Raw genomic sequence first — 12,158 nt, 5'->3', positions numbered from 1 at the left:
TAAAGTTTGGTGGAGGTAAGGTTGAGTGGTTGGCTATTGTCTATAAAATATTTCATGTGGTTTGTGGGTGGGTAGGGCATTGTTAATGAATGAGTAGGGTTTCTGGTTGCTTGGATTGTCTTGTCCATACACCATTTTGATATCATAAAACTTCATGCAGTAGGATGTTCACAAAAAGTCATTAAGAAAAATAAATTAAATGAATGTTTTTTCATTGTTAGATCAAGTATTGCATGGAAACTTATCAGCAAAAGAATACTTACATACTATGAAAGATACAAAACTTAAACAATCAAACGATTTATTACATTTTAGACTCTGAAATATTTAAACATAAATAGATATGTTTTTCTCACAACATTGAAGATATAATTTACAAACACAATGACTGTCTCAACATGGTCAAACACAAATGAAATGGATATCAATAAATAGAATGAGTCTAATTACAATGTACACAATAAATAATAGTCAATAACAATGAACAGTAAAAGTACCAAACTCTTAGAAGTTCATAGACATCTTCATGCTGGGCATGTAGTCATGGCAAATTTGGTCATTGATAAATTTGGAATATCGCTGAATATGGTCCCCACAAAACATATCATGTTTATTCTGTGTCGGATCATACTGGTATGAAGTCTTTTTTCAAATCAACAGAGCCATGTCTAGATTTTTTGAAGGTCATATCAAATTCGACACACATCTTGCACTTGCTTTATTAACGTGTATTCTTGAAGAAGATTAGGTTTTGAACCTTGGATTTTAGAATTCGATGGTCAGGAAAACTTTTTTCTCGGTAATAAACTGTTTTCTCAAAATGTTTTTATGTATGTCTTCTTCTACTAAGGCAGTCACATATTTCGCCCACACAAATCACCTCTGTTTCTGAACAAAGTTTGATCATCCGACCCCAGAAGGGACTATTTTCATTGGGCACTGCAAAAGGAACACACCGTCCTTGTTTCCGGAAAAAGACACATTGCTTCCTCACGTTTTCCCTTGGTCTCGCACCGACGACGATCACTATCATCATGATACAGAATATGGTTATTTGTTTCATTTCCATTTTCTTGTTTTGGAATTCTTAAAAATAAAAGAAAATAACTATCATTCAATACGTCTATACTTAGAAAATTATCCTTGAGTTCATTCTGTAGATTATAAACGAAATAACGAAATTAAATTGCTTTTTGTTATTAAATGAGGTGTTCAGCAAAAGGAAATCGTTGTGGTGGATGGCGGGAGAGAGAGAGGAGGAGCCGTGCCTCCTACCCCCCCCCCCATAAATGAACCCGAAACAACCGTAAGGTTCCTTGACTAAATTTACATGACAGGTAGATGGTTAAAATTGTACGTTATAAACGCTTAAAATGCAGGTCCATCCGGGGCTTTGATCACTGGGACCAATCCCTCTGACCCCTTGTTTACTTGTGTATATCTCCGCTAAACGACATTCCTGGCCCCGCCCCTGCTTAGTACTAGTTCTAAAGTAACTAGACGATTCCTTGTCCTGAGGTTAATGTAGGAAAATACTCATATAGGTTTTTAATTAATGACAAATGAACATGTTATATAATAGATAATAAACGAGACAAGTCTCACCGTCATATGTCATCTCCTTCAGAAATATATAATTGGGTTAACTGCGTATTATAATGTTGATAGAATCATTTTATGGCAGAAATCATTTTCTGACTAGAGAAAAATTGCTCGTACGCAGGCATGTAATAATTAAATCTCCTGTGACGACTAACACAGTATTTTATGTTAATTTAATGCTCCATGCATTTCAGAATTAGACAACACTGAAAAATAAATAGGATCGAAGTAATAACGGATAATTTGCCCAATATTATGGGAATAAATGTTTAAATGTTAAGATGCGTTAATTTCATTGTTAGCGTTTGTGGCATATCACAATAGTTAGATGTATATATTGTTGTATATTACACTTACCGTATGTTAGATGCTTCACACCTCGCTAGAAGGAAAGATATACGTCTGTCACTCCTGTAGCTATCGTCCAGTATATATAGTGTTCAGCCTCCTCGTTGAAAGTATGGAATTCTATTTTTAAATAGTGACTATGTTTAGAGTGAAATGACGTTGTCTGATTCATTGGACCCGGATGCTGTACGAGTAAGGAAATTCCTGAAAGTAATTGTCGCATAAAACCGCATATACTGCTTCCTAAGATCACATGACTCTTAAAAGAGTAGCAATCCATGGAACTGGAATAAATAAATTGGAGTCAATGTTTAAAATCACTATCGAGTGTAATCTTCTCGTCATAAGTGTCACGGTCGAACAAGGTCTACACAAGTCGCAGGTTGTCAGGTCTATCCTGCAGTTAGTATAGTTATAACCAAGTAGCGTTAAGTAGCACTCACCTTTTACAACTTTGAACATAGTTACATTTCATAGTCTGATTACCCAATAGTGTAGAATGAATGACGAATACATGAACCGTTATAAAAATCTAAAGGTATATTTTGGACAGGCATCTTTAATATAGAGAAACTTGCTCATATTTCAAGGAAAGGTTATAGGTAGAGAAAATGTAAAAAGCAGATTTAAGATTATACAATAGCAATCGCGTACATGAACTTTACATTGGAAGCATCTGGAACGCGTCGCAGCTTGTGAGCAATCAGTTTATGTGTATATCTATCTATCTGTCCTCAAATTGTTAAAACCATTCCTTAGGAGTAAAATTTTAATGTCATATTCCTTTCAAATAAAATTTTCAGGAGGTATGAGCTCTGAAATGATCATTATTAGTCGTGAATGGGGATACCACAGGGACAACGGAACCTAAATGTTGAAATAGTGCGTTGGTACCCTGGGGACAATGGGAATTTGTCGTAGTGAATGTATAGCGACAAGGTATTGGGACTGTCAAGGGACAATAGGAATTAATTAAGAGTTTAACGTTGTTGTTTCTTTTTAGTTTATCGTGATATGAACTGTCAGTTGCCGACTCACACAGCTAATAACGCCCGAAGGGCGTTATGTTAGCTGTGTGAGTCGGTAACTAACAGTTAATACCACGATAAACTCAGAAAAAGCAACATTAAACTCTTATATTGAAATTTCAATTATTCGTTATATTATTTTGTTTGCATCATTAAAAAACAGAAATCTTAACTGAGCGTAGTAATACAGGTTTCGGGTTTTCTGTTACGTAGCTATTTATAGCACTTGGGATTGTTCTGCTTTATCGTAATAAGGTCACCATAATCCCAGTCCTTCAACTAATGAAAATCAAATTTATTGAATTATTTTATTTAAAAATTGTTAGAATGATCTTTTCTTTTAATGCTTGATTCGCGTCTGCCTTTACTGGCAATGTTTAGCTTATGCTGTACACGTGACTGTATTAATAGAAGTGGGTATTCTTAGAAAAGTAGTTCTCCTTACAGTTCATACAGAAATAAACACAATTGATTTTGACCAATGGAAATGTTACTTTCCTTTACCAGCTACTGGCGTTGCAATTATATAGCTGTGACGTCACGGTACCGAACACTGGGGAAACAATGGCAGCAATGTTGCAAGTGGCTTAACTCAAACCGGCGGAACAATGTTGCAAAAGGGCTGGTGGCCTGTAAACGCGCTTCTCTACGGACAAACACAATAGAGACATAGACATAGAGACATGGTTAGAGATACAGTTAGAGACATAGACATAGAGACATGGTTAGAGATACAGTTAGAGACATAGACACAGACATGTACAAACAAGCAAATAACTATACATCAAACGAAAAAAATTAGGCAAGTGAAAATAGATATCTTTTCCTAACATATGAGTGGCGCTGAAAAGGGCCTTTGGTTTCCGTCTAAAGGTTGTAATTCCCTTTTCTACTCCACCTGTTTGTCGTGTTGTCCAAAACATGTATTCTCTTCTTTCTTTCATTTTCCCTCTTCTCCTTCTCCTCCTCTTTTATCTTCTTCTCATTTTCTGCTTCTATGAGTACTATAGCATTGTAGACTTTGATTTGTTCCTTTTCTTCACAGTCTTCCGTTTCCTCCTTTTCCTTTTTGATAAGGTCCCATAATATGTTCTTCTCTCTTCTTAAATTAATAATTTCCATCTTCAATCGTTGGGGGCTATAATAACCAAGCTCCATCCTAACTAGCATTACTCCCACCAACCCTAGATCAACCACTACTTCTTGCAACTTCTGCATCTTCTCCACGATAATGCTCACCATCGCTAACTATTCAATGTTGAATGGCGCGATTGTCGAACGCATAAATTTTTATACAAACCAGCACACTAATACCAACAAAATCCACTACACATTCCTGTATCAGTTCGTGGAGACTGAAAGTTTGTATTACAAAACACACCATACCCTACAATCACACAGTGCAAGTGAATCCATCTTAATAGTCACACGATTTCACTTTAACACAAAACAAACACTCATTAGAGTACAGAACAAGGTTTTGTTAAGGGAAAGACACACACACACACACACACACACACACACATACGCGCGCACACACAATATTACCACAGGGAAGGAGTCAGTGTTTGTAGTCACACTACTCCACTTTCACACAAAACAAACACTCATTAGTGTAGGGACGTGGGGTTTTTTTGTTAAGGGAAAGACAAATACACTCACACACACAGACAATAGCTACCTACAGACATTACTATTTTTGAAAACTTTATCAGTCTCTCTTTTCTAGAGATTTGTTAGTCCTGAGAAGACCTGTTTTTTAAAAACTCCAAACGCACATCTTTAATGATTACACCTCCCAGGTCTGGCCCTCTGCGGGAGGAGAAGGAAAACTTCCTGGTGTGCACAAGACAGTCCACAAATCCTCTTTCTGGCTTCTGTTGCTGTTGTTATAGCTGCTGTTGTTGCTTCTTCTGCTTCTGCCGCCTATATCTTTCTGTCCACTCTTCTTGCTCCTTTAATTTTTCATCTCTAAAGACCTCTTCTAGCAGGTCTTGTGCCACTTTAAGCATGCTGATATTTATTCAGGCTTTGGCATCAGGTTTTGTCCGACACGATGTAAATGCAAGTGGGCTTCGTTCAACTTAGCTAGTTTTGAAGACATCTTTATCGATTGACGAGTAAACAATGACTAACCACACTAAAGACCGCACCGATTTATAGGTCTCAAGCGCGGACGCGGTAGAAAACATCCCTGCGTTTATTTGGTAGAACGTTATAGCTAATATAATGTAGAGGGAATGTATTACGTGTCTATGCTCTTACAAAAGTAACAGAAAAGAATGAAAACAACAACCTTTGTAAAATTTAACAAATAATTTATTTTCTTAGAATAAAAGTGAAAAGATTAGAAAATAAACTTACGGTATTTTGATTAAATCCAAAAATAGTCCAAGAATTAAAAATAGAAGTCCTAGTAATAAAATATCCCAAATGAAAATGAGTTCAAATCCCGATGAAATCCAAAAAGGAAGGCGATGACGTCTGTCGTAGTCTTCAAAATGTTGACGTGTCAACAGTTTCTTTTTGAATCACAGAAAATGTTATTCCAACTTCGGATTCAGTATAATTTCCAATAAATATCTTAATCTAACAATTTTATAGGAGCACTTATGCATTTCCAGGGAAAATAATCACTCGAAATTCAATAATTTGAAGAAAATAAAATTTCAGCCTAGTCTGAATACAACATAAAAAGTCTTGACGTCTCAAGTGTTAAGGCATGACTAACAATTCATTCTCAATACATCATTACATCATTCCCGGATGGGGCCAACCGTCTAGAAAATTAAGAAGTTTGTAACAATAAACACATGTTACATATCACATACTACAGGTATGGCTTTGATACCACTTAATGAATCTTACTCTGACAAAGAATAAAAAAACATTAAAAAAGTTGTTTAATAAAATTGTCACTGGTTCTGAATCAAGGACAGAAACTATTTCTATTATTAGGTATTTACCAATGAAAATTAAACATTTCAGGTCAAACAGAGCTGAACTTAATTAAAAAGAAAATCAAGTCAAGCAAACAATATTACATTAAAATAGCATGTAATGAAATAAAATAAAAAAAAATAAAACTAGCTAACAAACAAAATTGTCATGTCTTTGTCCTCCTCAGAAGAGGTATGCAAGTAATCAGCCTTAATATTCAACACATTCTACCTAAACTGAATGAGATTACGGTAATACTACATCAAACCAGATCAGTCAATAGTGTAGGTCAATGTGAAACCTTTCTTTTTGATGATACTGATGATTTGGCTCTTCAAATACAGGGGTTCAACTTGGAAAGAAAAGATAAGGAATCCATGGGGGGTGGGGGTATTCTTCTCTATGTAGACAGTTTTATTAGGTATAACAGACAAGTTGATTTAGAGACTATTGGGGTAGAGAGTATCTGGATTGATGTAACCCTTGCCCAATCGAAGTCAATACTCGTATGTTCAGTCTACATGCCACCTAGCTACACAGCTGATTGGATTGATAGATTCGAGGTGAAAATTAAAAAAGCATTACTAAAGGAAGATTTAGAAACTATCATATTAGGTGATTTTAACATTGACTACAGGAAAACTCCACCATTAACATGGATAAGTAACTTTGAAACTTACAACTTTACTCAATTAATCAACACCAACTAGATTAACAGATAAACGTGCTTCTATCATTTATCATGTCTATGCTAATAAACCTGAAAACATAAGTGAAATTAATGTGCCAGTGTACGCACTGAGTGACCACTAGCCAGTCTGAATAAGTAGACATGTTCCAAAATCATCTAAAAATGGTCAACACATTGAAATACAAGACAGGGACTTTAAACAGTTTGATGAGAAATATTTTTACGTTGCTCAGAGGTACACCCAGATTCCTACAGTAATTATAGATAATTGCACTTTATTTTTTTTTTTTGGGGGGGAGGTATTTTTAACGGTGTTGACACACATGAGCTTCGCAATATTCATCAGACATGGTGTCCCTGCGACATGGAAATAATTTTTTAAAAAGTTTCTTCGCACATGCTAAGAGAATCCCGGGTGGTTACAACACGATAAGTTTACACGATCCAGGAAAATTATATCGAATTAGTCTCTTTAAAATCATTTATTAAAAAATGCATTTGTTGTGTAATGAACCAGGAAAACATTAACGAGGTTATCTCAACGATGGAGCAATTGCAGCAAGATAGTCTCGCAGTTCAACTCTATGTTGAAAAATTTCACGACGATTTTGAGAAGAGGCAAGATATACACTCGCGGTTGACTACAGGTTTATCAAATTACTCCAACGCGAAATGGAATTGTCATTAGCGGATTAAAAGGAACAACATAATATATCTTTTTCCATTGACATGTGCCATTAAAAATATACGAACAGATTTGTTTCCACAATATGAAACTCGAGCGGCTGTAAATGGTGGTGCGAGACAGCTAAAAAAAACTTGTAATATAATCTATTAAGATTCCTGAATCCGCCAAGGAGAAATAGCCCAAACAAAAACAAAAAACACACCAAAAATCCAAAACAAGTTAACGACACAAAATTAACGACCCAAAAATGAATGACAAAAATGGTTTTCTTTGTTATCGATATGCGTTATTTTTTTTAATTTGTTTAATCATGGTCCGTCACGCACGCTCAACTCTTCGTCACGTGTGTCCAATAAATTACCGGCTTGGTCGGTTAGACTAAAACGTTTTCGTGACACGATGGATTATGACATCGTAAATAACCGGATTAGTGGGCACCAAAACAATCGAATGACCCGGCGAAGAAAGGCTATAAAAACAGATCCCTGCGGGATATACCCATGTAATGATTTCCCAGACGCTGTATAGGTACCGTCGACGGTGTCACACACCAGATTTACAGAAATCGTCGATGTGATGTTGACAGAACCTGGCAATACATGACGACTACCACTATTCGGATCGGAGAATTACCGGCAAGGCCCAGTTTTTTTTCTACGAGGCGTAAATCCTTAGAAAACGTTCGTCAATTAAGTTATTGATTTCTTGTAATAATTTATCGATGTCAACCCATTGCATTTTGAACGTAGGCAGCAGGTCTTCATTGATCTTAAAATAATCAAGAAAATTAGTTTTCTATGGTACTCCTTTTATTTTCTCATTTCTCTACTTGTTAATCACTGATTCTATTAAAGAATTTTGTAATGATTCTAATTCATATTTTGCTGCCCGTAATTAATGCATAATAAAACAATTATTTTGTATGTTTATCACATACCCCAATATTACTTCTTCCAGGGAAATATTTAACATATTCATAAATTTCACGTATCGGGTCATGTTTAGACCTTCGAAATGAATCTTCCTTAATATATATGTAATAACTTTTATATTCTTTCGATTCAATCACAGGCAAATCCACCGGTTTTCTAAAATCTTCAAGTCTTGGATCTGGTAGATCCTCCAGGGTACGACCATCGTGCAGGTTAAATACTTGTTTTAAATATTATGGGGGGGGGGGGACCACCTCCCAGAAGAACATTATACAAATAATGGTTAAAATAATCTCCGATGTCTTTTATTATTATTTTCTCCTGAGTAAAAATCAGATTTTTATGGTCCTGAATTTGGTCAGCAACAACTGATACTACCAATGACCATCTCAGCACTGTTCTGATCGATGATTTATATATAAGTCAACGGCGTAATTTGATTCCGCAGAGTTCCCCGCTAATATTTCAATGGTTATTGATTTAATTCTACGATGAAATTCATCATTGATTTGTTCGATTTAACATGATCCTGCTGAATGTAAAGTACGTGCGAGAACTATTCTGCTCATGAGAAACACGTTCCCAACAATAATTAAGGTTATCGAGAAAGATTCAGATTTAAAAAATGTGATCAAAAAATCAAGATACCCTTCCAATGAATCAAAGAATAGAGCTGGACTATTTTTTCATGTAAGTAAAGCTATTCAAAGTGTTTCTATGACATCGTTTCAACTTTATAGTGTTATGTATATCTGCATAATGTGCATTATCATTCAGGATTATAGTTAATAAAGGATATTTAATCAATAGTATTTTAAATACTAATTTTTGTTTTGACCTTAACCTTGCACTCTAAGAAGAGGTCATTATTGTTATCATGGTGCGTAGATTCATTGATGGGTTTCAAGGTTAAGTTGTACTATTAATTAAGGGTAAACATCATGTGATGTGAAAATGGGTCGTGAGTTTTTTGAAAAGCTAGATTGACCTAACGTTTTGATAATTTGACCCGTACCTCTAACATTAAAATAATCCCTTTGTGCAACTAAAGTCAGTTCTTTAGATACATTTTATATTTATTTGCTTTTTGTATCAAAACGAAATCAACATTTGAATCAAATACCCAACTGTCACCATGCGAATAGCTTATTGTTTAGAGTTGGACAATAGCCGGAAACGACCACGAATACAATGGTGTTAAGAAAGAAAGCAGAATTTATGAACTTAGACTGGTTCTGATATCCTAGAACGCAATGTTGCACAAACATTTATGAAACCAGTCTCAGAGTTTGGAATGACTAATCTTGTTTGATATACAATATAAAAAAATTAACTTATAATTCGATAAACTTTTATATGAGCATGCTGAGTTCTCTCAAGTGTCACTGTTGTATCAATTTGCTCCGTTACACATTACGCGTTGCTATCTGCTGAATTATATTTATCAAAACATTGAATCGTAACTTGAGCAAATGCTATGAAGACTTGTTTTGTAGGTACAACAACCTTTCAGACAGGGTATAAATAAATAAAATCTTTCACTTCAAAGCGAATTTTAACTGTATACAGTAATTCGTGTGTCAACAAAAATGTCAATACTGCCCATCCTAAAGCTAATAGGGTTCCCTTAAAGAATACCTAAGGAGAGTAACACATAAATTAAAGAGCAAAAGCTTCTTGTGCAAATACTGATATCAGTAAGGAACAACGTACACAGCACGGAGATGTAAATCCTCCTCATTTCAAATGAGTTGATCACTTTTATTCATCTTACATTAACCTGGAAGGAAAATCTGTTCAGTATACCCACAAAACGGTCGAATTCTATTTTAGTCTTGTTAAAAGATAACCATCAAGCCAAAGCATATATTGAATCAGTAGTAGAACAATAGCATATATAAGGAAATTACTCCTTTAACTTGACACGTAAATCATTCAACAGCTGAAATAATGGTTACAAGCATTGCGAGTTTGATTATTAACTTTCACTTCTAATCGACACAATTAATTTTCCATTCATGCAAGCCTGTTTTAAGTAGGCAAACATTCTAAGGGGATGTTGTGATATGAAATACAGTTACGTAAGCTGCATATTTATCATAATGTTTATGTAATGTTCTAATTTTAGTAGTTTAGAGAAAAGGGAAAGTAGAATTGTAAAGAATTCTTCCTTTAAATATCATACAGAAAGTTTTGATTAATCACAGATGACAAATACTTTCCATACTCTTAAATTCGAAATCAAACAAACGATGAATAATTTTTACAGTATATTACACATGATGATTATACGTTATTTACTTGAAAAATTAGTTCATTTACAAATTTAAACCAAAATATTTATTAAAGTTGTAAATTCAACCGTTTATCCTTTCTTTTTCACCTTTATTTTCATGTAAGGACTGTTTTTGTTATTACTTCAATTATTCTGAGGTATGGACTGTTATTACTCCAAGTATTTCTGTGCATGGATTGCTTTTGTTATTACTTAAAAGTATTCCCGTGTATTTATTATTACTTCAATTATTTTGATGTACGGACTGTTTTTGTTCTTACTCCAAGCATTCCCATGAAGAGACTGTTCTTGAAGGATTCCCTTGTATGGACTGTTTTTGTTATTACTCCAGGTATTCAGCAGATTAAAATAAGTAATAATTATGACGTATGTATTACCTTTCTTTTTCTTTGAAATTAAGCAATCGCCACATCGTACAAGCACAAAAGATAGGACGAGATGAATAGAAAGGAGTATTGTCATTTGAAAGTAGAGGTGGCAGATGTTCACAAGCAACTAATTGCATGAATGTATATTTAAATATGCCTGAAAACTGAATCATATCAAAGAATTTGTCTATGTCTGTTCATTCGCCTACGGTGTAAACATTTTCGAAGGTAATGGAAAGTAAATTTGATAGATTTATTTTAACTGTATTGATTTATGGTATGGATATATTTACATGTTATACAATAGTGTTGTAGCGTGGCGTGATATGGACTGGATGGACGGGTCGATGGATGTGTGGATGGTTGGATGTAGTTGGATGGATGTGGCGTCACGTGATACGGACTGGATGGATGGATCGATCGGTCGATGGCTGTGTGAATCAGTGGATGTGTGGTGTTGTGATACAGGCTGGATGGATGTGTGGATGGATGAATTGATAGATGTATCGTGACATGATATGGACTGGATGGATGGATCCATTGATCGATGATTGTGTCGTGGCGTGATATGGACTGGATGGATTGATGGGTGGATCTATGAGTGTTTCGTGGCATGAGATGGTATGGATGGATGGATGGATGCATCAATCGATGAATGTGTCGTCACGTGATATGGATTGGATGGATGGATGTATATATCATGGCGTAATATGGACCAGCTAGTCAGGTCATATTATTTCAAATTAGAAACTCAACTAAACGTGGCAAATAGCTGTGTCATCTTTTCCAGTATTCCGAGACTTATGAATGCTATTTATGAAAATGATGTCTTTCCGTTGAGAATCCCATTATATACTGTTTTTATTATTATTGTTCTATAAATGCTTTTTCAACCTGTCTTCCTATAACGTGACGGGTAGAAGAATGGTATCCTGTAGAATAAAGCCAGAATACAGTCAAACCTGTCTTACGTAGCGTTTCTCTGAGAAGTAGTAAAAATTTCGTTTAAAGACATCCGTGTTGAAAGACAGTTTTTAAAATGAGTTGGTGTGAGGGCTTTGAAAAACTGCTGTTGAAGGCAGTGGATTAGTTAATACATATGTCCCTTGTTTCATAAGTATGTAATATAATTTTCTTCATAAAAGATTCGGATGATGGGGAAAAAAAAACTTAATATTTATGGACAGGCGAATACATGCTCTTTTTACTTCTAATGATTTTAGTTTCTTTAGAAGAGCTAGAATATGAAAGAATAAAGTTAACTA

At 34.9% G+C, this 12,158-nt stretch overlaps 1 long non-coding RNA gene across 1 annotated transcript; it reads right to left on the bottom strand.

Annotated features, from left to right (window-relative positions):
- Window positions 1-284: 284 nt before the first annotated feature.
- LOC149794854 (uncharacterized) lies at window positions 285-2,047 on the bottom strand. Its single transcript, XR_016422206.1, has 2 exons — window positions 1,960-2,047; window positions 285-1,086 (listed from the first exon to the last, which is right to left on the bottom strand). It is a non-coding gene; the product is annotated as an uncharacterized LOC149794854 (long non-coding RNA).
- Between the last annotated feature and the right edge of the window lie 10,111 nt (window positions 2,048-12,158).

Source organism: Sinohyriopsis cumingii, chromosome 7 (genome assembly GCF_028554795.1).
Source record: "Sinohyriopsis cumingii isolate HCF-2022 chromosome 7, ASM2855479v2, whole genome shotgun sequence".
NCBI lineage: Eukaryota > Metazoa > Mollusca > Bivalvia > Unionida > Unionidae > Sinohyriopsis > Sinohyriopsis cumingii.
Note: the sequence above shows the minus strand (reverse complement) of the source record. Positions and strands in the feature narration are given on the sequence as shown.